This window comes from Panthera onca, chromosome A1, assembly GCF_046562875.1.
Source record: "Panthera onca isolate mPanOnc1 chromosome A1, mPanOnc1 haplotype 2, whole genome shotgun sequence".
NCBI lineage: Eukaryota > Metazoa > Chordata > Mammalia > Carnivora > Felidae > Panthera > Panthera onca.
This window is the reverse complement of record NC_138339.1, coordinates 44878040-44892211: the sequence shown is the minus strand read 5'-3', so window position 1 is coordinate 44892211 and position 14172 is coordinate 44878040. Positions and strand designations below refer to the sequence as shown.

The 14172-nt window shown below is 37.3% G+C and overlaps 1 long non-coding RNA gene across 1 annotated transcript in view; it reads left to right on the top strand.

Moving 5' to 3' along the window:
* Positions 1–11549, top strand: part of LOC144614890 (uncharacterized) — a 40754-nt gene extending 29205 nt beyond the window's left edge. Inside the window, exon 3 of the long non-coding RNA XR_013553176.1 lies at positions 11466–11549. This is a non-coding gene — a long non-coding RNA (uncharacterized LOC144614890). The remainder of the gene's footprint in view (positions 1–11465) is intronic.
* The last annotated feature ends 2623 nt before the right edge of the window (positions 11550–14172 follow it).

Sequence of the window (14172 nt, the reverse complement as noted above, 5' to 3'; positions counted from 1 at the left end):
TGAAATAGGTAATTTACATGTATGATTTCAGTTTTTCCTTATGAAACCCTATACATTTACTATTATTATGGTTCCTATTCTGGAGGTATAGTAACTGAGGTCCAGAATGGTGCATGGTTAAAGAGCTGGTAGATGACACAGCCAAGATTCAAACTGGGATTTAGAATCCATCACTGCATTACGCTTCCTCTCTGGGCTGGCTGAAAAGACAACTGTGGGAATGGCTCTGTGAAAGCAACAGGCATCCAGAGAGTTAAATTCTCCATTGAAACTAGCAATACATGCATTCTATAATATGGGATTTGGTACTGAAGACACCCTAACATGATATTCTAGTTGTGCCTTGTGCTTTCAGAGAGGGCAAGCATCACCACCATACTGTTTCATGCTTGAAGGATACTCCCAAAGTCAGACATCTAGATAATCATCCCCTCTTCCCACGGCAGTGCTTCTTCCTTAATCCCTTGCCTTGAAACCCTGTTTAAATTCATGGACATCCAGGTCTCAGGTAATAACTGCTCTGTCTACCTTATACATATCTGTTCTATAGGCCACAGATTATAAATAAGGGTGCTGAGGGTCTCTTTCACAGACAGAAAACTATAAATACAAGGTATATGGAAACCTAGAATAGAAGGCCTGGAACCTTCTATGTATTCATAGACACACAGCCAAATGGAAAGTGGAATGCATAGCCTTTCGTGCCCAGAACAGTACTGTAGGTGGAAGAAACCTTGGAAGTTGGTTAATCCAAACCACTCATGTTACAGACAGGAAAACCAAGAAACAAAGGATAGAATGATTTGAACAAATTTACACAGACAGCCAATGCTGAACCTAGGCCAGTGCCCAACTTCCAGATTTTTAATTTGCTCCTCTTTCTTCTTCACCATGCTACCTTCTCCCTCACATTTCTATCACTGTTAGGTCTACCCCATTGCTTCTCATTTGAATTACTTGCCAGCTTACCTGAAGCCATGCCCCCATAATCCATTGCTTTTTAACTATCTGTCCCTTATTAAAGCATTCTCTTTGCTGGCCTTTTTACCCTCTGCATACTTGGTTCCCTCTGAGAGAGGCACTAGAAAGTTGTCATTAACTGACAGGATGCTGATGGGACTCTCCCACATGTGAATGTGCCCATCCTACTGATTTGGCCCTGGATACACCATGCAGCATAGGCCTTCTTTTTGACAGAAAGACCAAGAGGATTCTGAATCAGGACAACTATCAGTGTGTGGGAAAAGAATAGCCTGCTGTGAGCGGAACAGCTTCTCAGTATAAAAACTCATTTTACATAATGGAGGCTGAGAGAACTCAGAGTGAATGATGGTGGAAGTCCATTTACATTTTTAATGAATATAACATTTGCTTAGGGGCAATACTTCCTCCTAATAATCTAATCTGTAAAACACACTATTCCTTTTTCTCTTTTTTCAAATCCTTTTCCTTAAGGTCAATAAACAAGGACTTTTCTGCTGCCCAAAGGTTTTACTATCTGTATATCTTTTAAGCATAAAATCAAGACTGGGCCTTCAATGAATGACTGGTGGAAGCCACATAAGCATTTCCATGAGTTAATAGACTGAGTGACTCCTGGGATCCTGTCTTCTTCAAATGCAAAGAATTCTCAATGGAGACAGATTCCCTAGCCAGACCTCCAATCTCCCCTTCCCTTGCAGGGTAAGGAAAAGAAAGAAACATTGCCTGACAAGAATGACTTCATAGATGCTTCAGTGATTCCCAAGGTGATTCCACAGAGAAACCTCCACTCCCTTCAGGCACCTGGGGCCACGTGACCTGAGTGTGCTGCACATTTGTTACTCAATGAAATTACATTTTTGAAACAGAATCAACTGAGGATGTCCAGAGTCACGAGAGAGAGGCCTGGCAGGAGAAGAGATGATTAATTTTCTTATCACTAGCTTCTCCAGCAAGGGTTTAGAGGGACCTTGTATAATTTAATTCTTCCAGGGTTGTATAGTAGAAAAAATACAAATGAACAAAAAATTAGTTATGACCCCTCCCATCCTGTGACCATATCAAGGGACATACTCTTACCCTCCATCCCCAAACATCCACCAAGGAAAACAAGACTTCATGGGAGACTCTGACTCCTCATTTTGTTCCTTCCTTTACTTGATCAGGTCGTCACACTTTTTAGAACCTTGCTTACCTATCCTTAAAACTACGAGAGAGGGTTTGCTTCACCTTCCTTCTGTACTTTCTCCATTACCACTGGGACGGGAGCAGAAACATGAATTATCAGGAGAGTTATCAGGCTGATATCTAGACTATTGTTCCCAAAATTTGGTTGCATACTGTCTTTAGTAAGTAATTTTTAACTGTGCATGCTCAGTATATTTATTTATGAATCCATACAGACCCCATATAATGTATATTATAAATATATACAAAAATTTTAAATACTTAAACCAATATATTAAAATACAAGTGAATACAAGTTCTAACTCCCTCCCCCCAAGCCTCTGTGTTGCCACCACTCAGTATGCAGACATTCCATTTTGAAAACCTGTGATCGAAACCATCACTGAATGACCTCTCCTTCCAATGGGTATCACCCCAGAATCAGACAACAACCAGTGAGAGAGCAACTGCCGTGCTCAGGTAAAGGGCAGGTAGTGTGGGAGCTTTAACAAGCTGTCACATCTTGAATGCCCTATGCTTGTGAAAAGCTAACTGTTCAATTGTTGGTTAGGGGTTATAACAGTTCTACCATCTAAATAACCCTTTCCTGGCTCTTTGGATCTGGAATATTCCTTTTTCTCCAATAAATCCCTGTAATGAATTTGTTGAGTACCAGGCATGTAGTAGGTGCTTTATAGGTGTTCTTACTTGTGTAATTTTAGTAACACTAAGAGAGAAGGAAATTAGTTTCCTTTTTACCAGATTTTTACTAAAAAAGAAAATTGGTTGAAATCCCACCGTTATTAAGTTGTAGACCTAGAGCATTCAAACCCTAGTGTTATGCTAAATTGTTATGCTAAATTATGTCAACTACACTGTCTTTACAATAATACAAATCACCTGTGCCATTCTCTGACATTTAACACGTACTACCTTCTACAATAGTAATTAGCTGGACCTTCAAGCTCCTTCAGCAAGCTATTTCTGAGAGTTCCTACTGTGATATTGTCTCTTTTAGCACTGAAATTCCTCCATGAACTTACACTGAGTACTTGCTATATTCCAAGAATAGCACATAAGCTATCTCACTCAATTGTCCTGGTCATTTTTCAGCATTGTGTAATTATACTCATCTTGAAAATGAAAAAAAAAAAATGTCCTAGATCAGTTAAAAACTTTCTAACCAAGATAGTAATTTTGTAAGGCATGGAGTCAGGATTTGAATTGTGCTTAAGTCCCAAAACCTTGTACCATTGGATCTTTTCATATGCCCCTTACTATGCATTGGTCCCTCACTATACATCTCACTGATGAGCTTCACACTTTCCTGTTATGTGTGACTGACATCTCTATTAGCATCAGTCACATGGTAAATTGCAAGTGAGTGACTCAGCACACTGATGGTTTATTCTTCTGTGATGTGCTACTTTAGAAAAAGGACAATTGCTGTTAGATGCTAAAGAATATACTGTACTTCATTTCATATATATATATATATATATATATATATATATATATATATATGGAATTATATATATGGGGCCTTTCTGCCTGCCTCCTTTCAGCCTAGTTTAATATTTTCAAGGTTCATCCATATTAGAGCATGTACTAGTACTTCAGCCCTTATTATAGTGGAGTAATATTTCACATTTCACTTTATGGATATACCACATTCTGTTTATCCATTCATCAGCTCATGGACATTTGTGTTGTTTCACTTTTTGACTATTATGAATAATGCTGTTATGAACATTTGTGTGAAAGCTTTTGTGTGGACATATGTTTTAATTTCTCCTTGATAGATGCTTTGGGCAAAAGGGACAGAAAGAATATTTTAGGAAATAATGGCCAAAAATTTCTCAAACTTGATGAAAAATATTAATCTATGCATCTAAGAATGCTAATGAACTCCAAGAAGGATAACTCAAATAGCTCCACATCTAGACACATCATATTCAACTATTGAAAATCAAAGACAAAGGTATAATTTGAAAAGCTGCAAGAGAAAAATTATTCTTCACATACAAAGCATCCTCATAAGATTAAGAGCATACTTCACATCAGAAACCATGGAGGTGAGAACAAAGAGAAATGACATATTCAAAGTGCTCAAAACATATCAACGGGTACTTAAGTGGCTCAGTCGGTTAGGCATCCAACTCTTGATTTCAACTCAGGTCATGATCTCACAGTTTGTGGGTTTGAGCCCCATATCATGCTCTGTTCTGACAGTGTAGAGCCTGATTGGGATTCTCGCTCTCTCAAAACAATAAATAAACCTAAAAAAAGAATACCAATCAATAATTCTATACCCAGCAAAACCTAGGCAAATCTGCGAAGACAGAAAGATGAATGGTTGCCAGACACTGTGGGATAGGAGAGGTAACTACTAATGGGTACAAGATTTTCTTTATAGGGTAATAAGTATATTATAAAATTACCAGTGATGATTTCATAACTCTGTGGATATACTAAAATCTGATGATTTGTACAGTTTAAAGGAGTGAATTTTGTGATATGTGAATTATATCACAATAAAGCATTTTATTAAAAAATGGGATCTGGTACATAGTAAATACTACATTAGGGACAGCCATTACTCTCTATTTTTTATATTATTTTTATTGTTTTTAGTTTTACTTTTATTCATATCATGGATCATTCATATCATGGATCTGTGTGGAGAATGGATTGTTTGGGGGCAATTGGGTAAGGGATGGGCGCAGTACATTAAGGTAAGAGAAAATGGTAGCCTGGATGAGATGACTGTGCAGATGGAGAGAAGTGGCAGGATTCAGGATAAATTCTGAAGTAGAGTGCCCATGGTGTGAAAGAAAGCACTCTATTTGGATAGGATTTATGAGTGACTGGATGCCTGTAATAACCTTGGTTAACAAATAACTATCAGCTTCCCCAGTAAATACAGCTGCTATCAAAGGAACCACTTGAGTGGAGACTATTTTCTTTTCCTGTCCAGTTGCTGGCCCCAAACCTATTTCAATCAGGTACCTCTGGTTCTTAAAATAAAAGAAAAAGACTTTTCTCCAAGCTGATTATTATAAAGATTTTCATGTGGGAAGTCTTGAGAACTTCCACATTGAGGAAGTACAATTTGAAGGAAAGGAACTAATTCAGAGGACGAGTGGCTAGCTTCCTGGTTCAGCAAATACTGATTGATTAGATGTTCGGTGGCTCCATCAGTTAAACGTTCAACTTCAACTCAGGTCATGATCTCACAGCTTGTGGGTTCGAGCCCCGCATCAGGCTCTGTGCTGACAGCTCAGAGCCTAAAGCCTACTTCAGATTCTGTGTGTCTCTCTCTGTGCCTCCCCCACTCGCACTCTGTCTCTGTCTCAAAAATAAATAAATATTTTTAAAATGAATTTTGAATACCTTTGCAGATCGTGTGATTACTATAAAGCACCATTATCATGACTACCAGAATTCTGCCTTGAATAGTGAAAAAAATTTGATGGTCAGAAAGGAGGATGTTTTACCTTAAGAACAGTTACATGGTCTATAGAACTTATAAAAATTTCAAGAACTGTTTCCACCTACTTTTAAAATTACAGAATTATGGACTAGTATGGTAATTCTTAAGAAACAAACAAACTTGAGATATGAGAAGGAAAGGACACATGGACTCTGTCTTCAAAGGCAAGCTTATCCCAGGAAGAAGTGGCAGACTTGCTTCTTGTGGCTTCAGAACTGATGGTTGGATGTCAGTAGAGAAAATATTCTCATATGCATTTACTAACAAGGACACTATATTAATAAAACATGTTTTTAATGGTAATTGGAAGCTGGACATTTTGTTGTTTTAGAGTTGTGGGGAGAAATACAAACAAAGTAGAAATCCAGTCACTCTGGCCCCATAGTGGTTTGCTCAGCTGACTTTGATGTCTTCATACCATACCCACGATAGGGTAGTCCAATATGATAGCATTTTCATACCTGTACCCATATCTACCCCATAACACCCCAAATTACCTATTATCCCCTCTAGATAAACTCACAAAATTCAGTTAACTATTTGATGACTGCCCTATATTCCTGCTCACCTTGATGCATTTCTCTCTTCTTTGAATTCATGTAACATGTACTCTTTGAGTTCCACAATACTATCTCTTTATTATTTCTCTGAACCAATCTAATTTTCTAAGCAGCAAAAGGCAAATCCATATCTTCTTTCTCTTGTGTAGCTCTGGAACAGCATAATGCAAATACAGAAACAAGATAGATGGTAAACAACAGCACAGATAGTTTATATTCCAATAACAGGTGACCAGGTACTCCTACATACCTTCTTCAGTTGAAATCCACAACAACCTACTAATGCAGTTGTTGAGAAAACAGAAGTTGAAACATTTAAGTGATGTGTCTAAGGTCTCAAAGGTATTAAGTAGCATGAGTTCTACTCCTGCAAAACTGAGCCTTATGTGATTAGGTTATTTTATTATATGGTTTCATAGTACTCTGGACTTCTATATGCTCTCTGCAGAATAAATAGATCAGCAATCATTTTTTGTTTTTATTTTCTTCCCCAAGTAAGTCTAAAAACTCCATATGGGTAAGACTCTGTCTGGTTCGCTTCAGCACTTTCTGTAGTCTCTAGTATATACAGGCACAAACTAAATTTGTGTGGAAGAAAGGGAGAAGAGGGAAATAAGAATTTGGGGTGTTGAGAAATATCAGACTGGATTTTAAGTCTAAGTCAAAAAACCTGGATTTTAAATTCTTCTAGGTTACATCCATTTAGGTAAATTCAGTTAGACTGTTTCTGGGAAAGCAAAGAGGAGCAGTGAAAAGGCAAGTGAGAGAAGGGATCAAGATAGCATAATTCCACACATCATTCCCCTTATGAGCATAGTACCTGGCAGAAGTCCTGTTGGACTTCTGTAGTATTATGTTACCTGCCTAGAGTATTTTTAAGGGTAGTGATAGCCAGACTGAATTTTTTTTCACATGCTGATTTGAGAGCCTAACTCTTTACTAAGATGAGGCCTGACTGCCTCATTAGTCTTCAGTGATCCACTAGTTCTACTCAACTTTCCTTTTACTTAACACCTTGATATTCTATAATTTTAGAACAGAATTTTCCTTTTTTGATTTCTTTTTCTGACTCCCAAAATATATGTGAGTCTAAATAGAAATAGAAATCACCCTTTCCTTCAAAATACCTGCAAAATACCGTTGGCTAAGAACTTCAAATCAAATTTAAAAATTCACACACACACACACACACACACACACACACACACACTCACATCTTGAAGAATTGCATAAGGTGGTCTATAAAATCAATATGGCTGCAATGCACTCAGTACTGATGAGCTGGTCTTGGAAAAAGAGTACTCACCTAAGAAAGCAGAGATTCTCTCCTACTGAAACTGAGGTTAATTAATTATTTTATAGGAAAAGATTTACTTTCGTGAGGATCTGAGATTTGGTTTTTAAGCCCTTTTACTGACTTCTGTTGTGACCTTCAAAATTTATTCCCTATCTTTGAACTTAATATCATCATCACTTTAAAGAAAGGTCAAAATAAGTGATATATATGCCTGCCTCCATCCTTGGCAAGGCAACTTTCTGCTCCAGCTACTCCAAATAAGTATATAAGTCAAAACAGTATATCATATCAAGACCAGGTTTCTAGCCCATCAAAGACTCTCCAGTAGGAAAATTCTGGTACTACAACTAGCTGCAACTATGACCTGGTTTGAAAAGTTGGGTAATATAGGAAACAAATAGCCTATTTTTGTTTGTCATGTTTTTCAAGTGTAACTAAAATTTCCAAGATAACTCCCAAGGCTTCCTTAAGTATACAGTGAAAAATAAAGCCTCATATGGATGGACTTAGGGTATGTCCAGGTCAGTTAACGATATCTTTCACAACCCCAGAAACCTTTCACAAATTTTACCTTTTAAAGGTAAAAATACATCTTTAAGATGTATTTTCTGAGATGATGGGCCTTTTAACTTCCCCTATTAGGAGGCAAATCCTATTGGCAGGGCAACCTCTTAACCTGTGTTTGTTACTCAGGGGCAGAGGTATAGAAATACACAGATTCAGGGCATGAAAGCCACATTTCCTTTATTCCACAACTTGCCAAGGTAGCCTTCTACACTTAGGCCTTTAGATGTTATAGATGAATATTTCATATGGTTCTGCCCAAAAGGCTGCCCACTTTGCCAAATTTTTTATCTTGAGCCTCAAAGAAGATGAAGACTTTTCATTCTATTTATTGAGATACCCAGTCCTGGAAACCTAGGAAGCACAGGAATTCGGAAGAGAAGCCTAGAGCAGAGACAAAGCTGGAAGGCAAGCAGGGGGGAACTTTCTATACCAGTTATGGTTTTATATAAATTAATAAAAATAATCATATAACTGGCTTTTGTTAAGACTCCGATGAAAAGATATCAGAGGAAACAGTCATAAAGCAAAACCTAGGGAACCCTAGACTACACACAAAAAGGATGGTTACTTTCTTCACGTCAATACACTTCCATCAACCAACAGTACAGATAGGGCTTGACTCACCAGCTCCTTCCATGGTCATCCCCCATGGCTGATCATAGATATTGCTTTGCCAAGATATCACCTATTCTAACTCCCCCACTCACATTTGGAGTACTGAGGCATAGTAGCAAAAAAAAAAATGATTTGCTTATGGACAAAAAACTGGTTTCAGTGGTTAAAACAAGAATAGAACCTGATAGGGTTCAAGAGAGGCTGCCCCAGAATGAGCCATTTTGGCATGTGGAGTATTTCAAGATGAAGATAACCAAGGCCCAAAAAAGTCAGAATTTTTACCTTTCCTTTTAGTGCCTGGTTCATCTATCACCAGAAACAAGTACAAAGAGTGTGGGGTGGGTGTGGTAAGCTGGGGGAAGCCCAAGTGGGGCCTGTTTGTTCCACTGTCTCTGCACTGCATGACAAACATTTGTTTGCCAAATATTTGCTCTTTCCACCTTCCTGTTGTCTGTCTTCCTTCCCTTAGGAGCCCCAGACCCTAACCCCTTCTCCTCAGCTCAGGATGGCATGTAAGCCTCAAATGCCTCTCTTTGAGCCCCCTATCTTTTAGGTTCTCATACATACAAAACTAAATTTTTCTCCTGTTACTCTGTCTTATGCCAATTTAATTATTAGATCAGCCAAAGAACCCAGAAAGGAAGGGAAAGTTTTCCTCCCCTACAAACTTGATCTTTCCTGAATACAACTTAGCTGGTGGCTGTGTTTATGACAGTGTCTTAAATTATATTAATTCTCCCATGAACAATATTTTTTTCCAGAACCATGTCAACCTGTGAGAAGTCACAAAATTCATAGGAATTACTCAATTCATTCTTTCTTAGGACAGAAAACGACAGAAGTGCCTAAATGAAAAAAAAAAAAAAAAAACAAAAACCTTAGAATTCTCCAGTCTTTTCTGCCAAGTGCAGAATTTCACACTAATTCATGTCTGTTCACTTCCCACAACCATGTCTCCCATTTATAATCGCTAAATATGTCAGGTTCACAACATCTCCCCATTTAGGTGCCCTATTTGAATCTGTGTATAAATACTCACTCCTCCAAATGTTCTATTTGAATACACAAATATTCATTTCAGCACAGAGTGCATAAATTCAGGAATGGAGGCGTGTGGTATACTGCGGAATAGCACTGATTCAGGAGTCAGCTTGTGGAGGTGTGGATATGGTTCAGCTATATGTTCATGATAGGACCTCCAGGACATTGGTTTCCTTCACTGAACATGTTTTCTGATCCCAAAACTGGGGTAAATGAGACTTTTCATTTTCCTCTTATGGATGAGAGACTCATAGGAGATTGTGGACACATTTTAAAAAAACTGTCCATGATCCTCACATTGAGAATAAAGGAGAGAAATATAAGCAAAGGCATGTATTTAAAAAAAATTATAAGTAATGTGAAGAAAATAAATAAAGAAAGTCAAATAATATGGACTCAGTTCCCATCTTTTCACTATTTGTTTGTATTTCTTCTCTGGGATGCAGAATCTCCATTAGTAAAATGTGGGATCAAGACTAAATTTTTTATGTCTCCAGTTTGGTTTCTGGCTGATTGAGTCTGCAGCATTATTAAGCAGTACTTAATTGCAGCCTGAATTTTAGTCATAGCAGTGCTTGAATTAACCCTTCAGAATGCCTTCAGAGCCAGGATTCAGCTACTGTAATGTAAAATATAGGATTATAATCTAAAGCAAAAAAATTTGTAGTAAAAAAAACCCTGATGAAATATGAATAAAGTCTATGGTTAGCTAACAATATTGTTCCAATGTCAATTTCTTCTTGTTGTACTATATGGTTTTATAGAATGTTACTATTAAGGAAAGCTGGATGAAGGGTTCAGGGGCACTCTCTGTACTATATTTGCAACTTTTCTGTAAGTCTAAATTATTATTCATTAGTAGAAGTAGTATATTTCAAAAGAAGGAAAAAAAAACACTGTATTTCACAGAAAACACATCAAGTACATGTTGAAAATGCAACATTTCCAATTTCAGAGATAAGGAAATGATAGCCCTGGAGCAAAACTCAGGAGTCTTCTTCCAACAGGCACACAAGGAGTTCCTGATACAATCTTAGTGATCGTAGCTGGAGAAACTTGGAAAAAAAAAAAAAAAAAACACTGATCTGTAACCAAACGAGTGATAATATGGTAAATAAAAAATATAACCAAGGCTATAAAAAGGCTCTCAGGTGAGATCTAGGTTTTGGCTCTACCTCTGCCAGTTACTGTTTAAAATTAAGCAAGTTATCTGCTGGGCCTCAGATTCCTCATTTATAAAGAGAGAAGGTATCAGATCTATAGATTTCTAGTGGCTACTCATTCCTGTATAGGACATAAAAAGAAAGTCCAGAATGGTAAATAGTAGTCTTTAAATCCTTACTTTGGTAGCCCTACATCTTTTCCAGAATCTCTGCAGATTCCTTTTCTCTTATGGCATCCAACAGAACTAGGCTTCATGTAGTATCATTCCCATGCATGCAAGTGTCTGGCCCTTCAGTGAGTTAAACACAGCCAAAGGGAGACACAACCATGATGAAAAAACACAGCCAATGTAACAAGGTCAGCAGCAGGGGACATTAGATTTTGAATTTGCTTTATTGAGTAGAGAAGCAGAGACCATAGTTCCGATAGCATGCCCTTTTGCTTTGTGAAATAGAAATCCTAACTTCCATCTGTGAAGGCTCGGGGGAAATGAAATGAGGTCTTTGGCTCTAGGCCTTTCATTAGAAAGCAGTTTTATACCAGACGAGGCCACAGATTCATAGCTACCATGTCTCTACAGAGAGTCTGCCCAGAAGAAGGAGAAACATGGATGTAAGTCAGCTCAGAGTCTTGGGATTTTCCCTGGTTTCTTGTTGGACTGGTCTTCTCTAAGTATGTGAGTACTCACAGACCTTAACATAAGTTTATACTTTTCAAACCAGAGAAGATGAGGTGATATATCCAAATAAAAATTCCTATGGGGCAGATAATATGCCAACCTCACCCCATTCAAATTCTGTTGACCTGACTCAACAGTCTACGCAGATGAACAATTTTTAAAGTACCTATAAATCAACTCTAAGCAGACAGCATATCAGAAAAACATATGACACTAACATTTTCTGAGTACAAAAATGTTATTTGCTATTGTAGAACATAATTGTACAGCATATTTAACTTTTCTAAACCTTTGTTTCCTCATTTATGCAGACAGCTAATAACACGTACAAAATTTAATTTGATCTTGACAATAATCCTATGAGTTTTATTTTATATGACCTTATCCACATATATGGAAAAGGTAAGTGAAATTTAACATCTCAATTTCTCACTGTAGACATTAAGTGCAGTAAAGTGTAAGAGCTTGGATTTAAACTCAGATCAAACAACTCTAAAACTCACACATCCTTTGGGATGACTCCAGGCAAACAACTGTTAACTATGGTGATTTTCCTAAAAGTCAAAATGAATTTTTCTCTTAAGCATGAAAAGAGAAAATTGGGGGGCGGGAGATGGTATATCCTCTTTAGTATCTGTTTTGTCAGTGTGATAGTTTGTGATTAAGTGTGGTTTCCTTAGAATGAAATGTATTAGCTATATACAAACAGTCCCCTCTTGACATTTGGAAACTGAGATCTACCCTCCAGTGAAGCATAATGAACACGAAGGATTATATTTATTCATCCCAGAGATGCTGGTCTTCTGGATTAAGAATTAGAGAAGACAGAGTAGGAAAATTAAACATATTCAGTAAACTGGAAGATGGTAATATAACTAAATCAGGAGTTTGGTTTTCCTTTATGTTTGTTTTGTTTAATTTTGTTTATGTGGAGGGAAGATCACGTTGTTTATTTTGCCAGGGTCATTCCTTATTGTTGTGTACATTATCTGTTTCCCAACATTAGAGGATATCATTTTATACTTGTTGAGATATTCTGTTAATTCTCAGGCAGATGATAATAAAGTGACTTGAGAAGTCTAGCTTTAGAAATGTATCATCATGGGGCGCCTGGGTGGGTCAGTCGGTTTAAGTAGCCGACTTCGGCTCAGATCATGATTTCAGGGTCTGTGAGTTCATGCCCCGCGTCGGGCTCTGTGCTGACAGCTCAGAGCCTGGAGCCTGTTTCAGATTCTGTGTCTCCCTCTCTCTGACCCTCCCCCGTTCATGCTCTGTCTCTCTCTGTCTCAAAAATAAATAAACGTTAAAAAAATTTTTTTAAAGTATCATCACTATGAGGATACAGTTTTCAATGATTTTAAGTTATATTATAAAGTTGTTATCATCAAAACAACATAGTACTGGCATAAAAACAGGAGCATAGGCTAATGGATCAGTATAGAGAGTCCAGACATAAACACATGCATATACAGTCAACTATTTTCTTATGATGGTGCCAAGAACACACAATGGGGAAAGGATAGTCTCTTCAGCAAATGGTGTTCAGAAAACTTGACAGCCATATGCAAAATCATACAACTGTACAGTTATCTTATACCACTCACAAAAATTTACTCAAAAAAGATCAATGACTTAAATAAAACACCTGAAAGTATAAAACTCCTAGAACTAAACAAGAAAGAAAGTTCCTTGACATTGGTTTTGGCAATGATTTCTTGGATAAGTCACTAAAAGCACAGGCAACAAAAGCTAAAATAAGTAGGACTATAGTAGGGGCACCTGGGTGGCTGTGTCAGTTAAGTGTCCAACTTCAGCCCAGGTCATGATCTTGTGGTTCGTGAGTTCAAGCCCCACATTGGGCTCTGTGCTGACAGCTCAGAGCCTGGATCCCACTTCAGATTCTGTGTCTCCCTCTCTCTCTTTTCCTCCCCCACTTGCACTTTGTCTTGCTATCTCTCAAAAATAAATAAAGAATAAAAAAAAATTTTTTAAGTAGGACTATAGTAAACTAAAAAGCCTCTGCACAATAAAGGAAACAATTAAAAAGGCAACCTACATAGTGGAAGAAAATATTTGCAAATGATATATCAATAAAGGGTTAATATCCAAAACAAAGAAATAATTCATACAATTCAATAGCAAAAACCTAAGGAATCCAATTTAAAAATGGGAAAAGGACCTAAACAGACATTTTCCCAAAGATGTTCAAATGGACAACACATACATGAAAAGGTTCTCAACATCACAAACCATTAGGGGAATGCAAATCAAAACCATGAGTTATCAATTCAACACATTAAAATGGCTATTATCACAAAAACAAAAGATAATAAATGTTGGTTAGGATGTGGAGAAAACGGAATCCTTACATGCCATTAGTGATATTGTAAATTGTTACAGCTATTATGGAAAACAGTATGGGGGTTGCTCAAAAAATTAAAAATAGAACTATCTGCTGATCCAGAAATCTTACTCCTGGGCATATATCTGAAGGAAGTGAAATCACTATCTCAAAGAGATACATGCTTATGTGCATTACAGCATTATTCACAATAGCCAAGATATGGAAATAATCTAAATATCTTACCACAATAAATGAATAAAGACA